The sequence below is a fragment of the Odocoileus virginianus genome, unplaced genomic scaffold (assembly GCF_023699985.2).
Source record: "Odocoileus virginianus isolate 20LAN1187 ecotype Illinois unplaced genomic scaffold, Ovbor_1.2 Unplaced_Contig_35, whole genome shotgun sequence".
NCBI lineage: Eukaryota > Metazoa > Chordata > Mammalia > Artiodactyla > Cervidae > Odocoileus > Odocoileus virginianus.
In genome coordinates this window covers 718,850-721,944 of record NW_027224352.1, presented here as the reverse complement: position 1 = coordinate 721,944, position 3,095 = coordinate 718,850, and the positions used below count along the sequence as shown (strand labels likewise).

The following is a 3,095-nucleotide window of genomic DNA, read 5'->3' as shown; positions in this document are numbered from 1 at the left end:
TCAGCCAGAGGAGGACCAGGCCTCTTTAAGGACTGGCTTCTGCATCAGTAGGACCACTGTGCTAATGGCCTTGGAGTCTTGACCTAAAAAAATAGGAGAGTTCTGGCCCAGTTTCCTCTGCACAAGCAGAGACAAAGGTGACTGATTAGCAGGAGATCCGATCTGCGGGGCAAGGATAATGGCAGAGGGTGGTGCTTGCAGCAGTAGATAAGGACTCGAAAAACGTAGTGTAAACCTACAAGGTGGGCGACTAAAAGTAGAACACGGGGATTAAGTCAGAAAATGGAACTCTGTGAGCTGACCCAACTTTTCAAGAGGCTTCCAGGACAGTCTCTGTTCACAGGGTATTTCAGCCCCCTTGGCCCGAACCGCTCAGGAAGGCAGAAGGAAGAAGTGGAGGTCTGCCCGCCGGGGCCTGGGCGCTGTCATGATTGTCCAGATCTCTGTGGTCACAGGGCATGCCAGCCACCTGAGACCTTGTGCCCCAGGAGGGCTGCCCTCCAGGCCCTTGCCTGCCTGCCAGGCTGCGAAGGCCGCCTCTTCTACCGCTTCTTCTTGGCCTCCTTCTTGGGTCTCTTGTTTGCAAAGGAGCACTGACCTTGGGTTTCCTCATCACCTCTGCACTTCGGGGCTCAGATGGTTCTGCGTCTGCCTTGTGGGACTTGGGAACAGGAATGATTATGGCCAGCATGCAGATGAGCTGGAAGATGGCCCCCAGAAAGACTCTATACCATAGCAGGTTCCCCAGGTACATGGACTCAAGCACCTCGGGAGGGGAGATGTCCAGGTCAGAGGCCATGGCCCCAGCTGCCGGTTGCCTGAGGTCCCCTCCAACTCACCACTGTCCAGAGCCAACTTATCCTATGCTGCAATGCTGCACTCCCATAAGTCTGGGTTCATTTTTAAAAACCTTTACTGTGTTTCCTGTCTAGAGACAATCCTTTAGCATTTGTTGAAGAGCTGCTTTGGTGGTGCTGAATTCTCTCAGCTTTTGCTTCTCCATAAAGCTTTTGATTTGTTCATCAAATCTGAAGGAGAGTCTTGCTGGGTAGAGTATTCTTAGTTGTAGGTTTTTCTCTTTCATCACTTTAAGTATGTCCTGCCATTCCCTTCTGGCCTGGAGTGTTTCTATCAAAAAGTCAGCTGTTATCTTTAAGGGGAACCCTTTGTGTGTTATTTGCTGCTTTACCCTTGCTGCTTTTAATATTTGCTCTTTGTGTTTGATCTTTGCTAGTTTGATTAATATGTGTCTTGAAGTGTTTTGCCTTGGGTTTGCCCTGTTTGGGACTCTCTGGGTTTCTTGGACTTGGGTAGTTATTTCCTTCCCCATTTTAGGGAAGTTTCTGTCTATTATCTCCTCAAGTATTTCCTCATGTGTTTTCTTTTTGTCTTCTTCTAGGACACCTTTGATTCAAATATTGGGGCATTTAACACTCTCCCAGAGGTCTCTGAGGTTGTCCTCATTTCTTTTAATTCTTTTTTCCTCTCTGCTTCATTTATTTCCACCATTCTATCTTCCACCTCACTTATCCTCTCTTCTGCCTCAGTTATTCTACTGTTGGTTCCCTCCAGAGTGCTTTTGATCTCAGTTATTGCATTATTCATTATTGATTGATTCTTCTTTATTTCTTCTAGGTCCTTGTTAAACATTTCTTGCATCTTCTCAATCCTTGCCTCTGGTTTATTTATCTGTAAATCCATTTTGCTTTCAAAATTTTGGATCATTTTACTGTTATTATTTTGAATTCTTTTTCAGGTAGACTCCCTATCTCCTCCTCTTTGGTTTGGTTTGGTGGGTTTTTATTTCATGTTCCTTCACCTGCTGAATATTTCTCTGCCTTTTCATTTTGTTTAGATTGCTGTGTTTGGGTTGTCCTTTCTGCAGGCTGGAAGTTCTTCGGCTCTCTTAATTGTGGATTCTGCTCCCTGTGGGTGGGTTTGGACTAATGGCTTGTCAAGGTTTCTTGGTTGGGGGAATTGTGTCTGTGTTCTGCTGGGTAGAACTGGATCTCTTCTCTCTGGAGTACAATGAAGTGTCCAGTAGTGAGTTGGGGGTGTCTATGGATTTAGCACACCTTTAGGAAGGCCATCTTTTAATGTTTATGACTGTGTTCCTGTTTTGCTGGGAGAATTAGCATGGTGTGTCTTGCACTGGAACTTGTTGGCTCTTGGGTGGAACTTGGTTTCAGTGTAGGTGTGGAGACTTTTGGGTGAGCTCTTGTCTATTAATGTTCCCTGGAGTCAGAAGTTCTCTGATGTTCTAAAGCTTTGGAGTTAAGCCACCTGCCTCTGGCTTTTGGTCCTTCTCTTTCAGTAGCCTCAAGACTTCTCCATCTATACAGCATAGAAAATAGAGTCCCTAGTTTAATTAATGAAACAATGCTCCACAGTTAACAACACTCAGAGAGGTTCACAGAGTTATATAGAGAAGAGAGGAGGGATGAGGGAAACAGGTGAGCAGGAGGAGAAAAGGGGGAGTCAAAAGTGGAGAGAGCAATCTAGCCAGTAATCAAATCCCTAAGTGCTCTCCACAGCCTGGAGCACCCAGAGAGATTCAGAGTTATGTAGAGAAGAGAAGAGGGAGGAAGGAGATAGAGGTCACCTGGAGGTGAAAAGGGAGAGTCAAAAGGTGAGAGGGCAATGGGGAAATGGGTACTGAAGGTTAGATTTTTGAAGTACAAAATTGATAACAAATATCAAAAAGCAAAGATTAAAAACCTAGAATAGAGGTCAGACTCTCAAAAATACAACATAAAAAATATAAAACATAGTCAATCACAATAATTAAAAACATATATATGGAGTTTTTTAAAAAACTTTTTTTTTTGGAAAGGTAATGGTAGGCTAGAATTTTTTAATTAAAAAGTGATAATAGTATCACTATATAATTAATATATTATTAATAATATAATACAGCATTGATGTATCAATATTAATAGAATTATATATTAATAGAATATTATTAGACTAACAGTAACAGAATATTATATTAATATTAATAAACATTTTAAATTAAAAGGTGATAATAACATCACTCTATTATTAATATATTATCAAAATATCATTATATGTTATTTATGCTAATAAAATATATC

General features: G+C 42.0%; 1 pseudogene; it reads right to left on the bottom strand.

The window, feature by feature from the left end:
• Nucleotides 1-542: 542 nt before the first annotated feature.
• Nucleotides 543-799, bottom strand: LOC110122819 (protein MANBAL pseudogene; annotated as a pseudogene).
• Nucleotides 800-3,095: the final 2,296 nt, after the last annotated feature.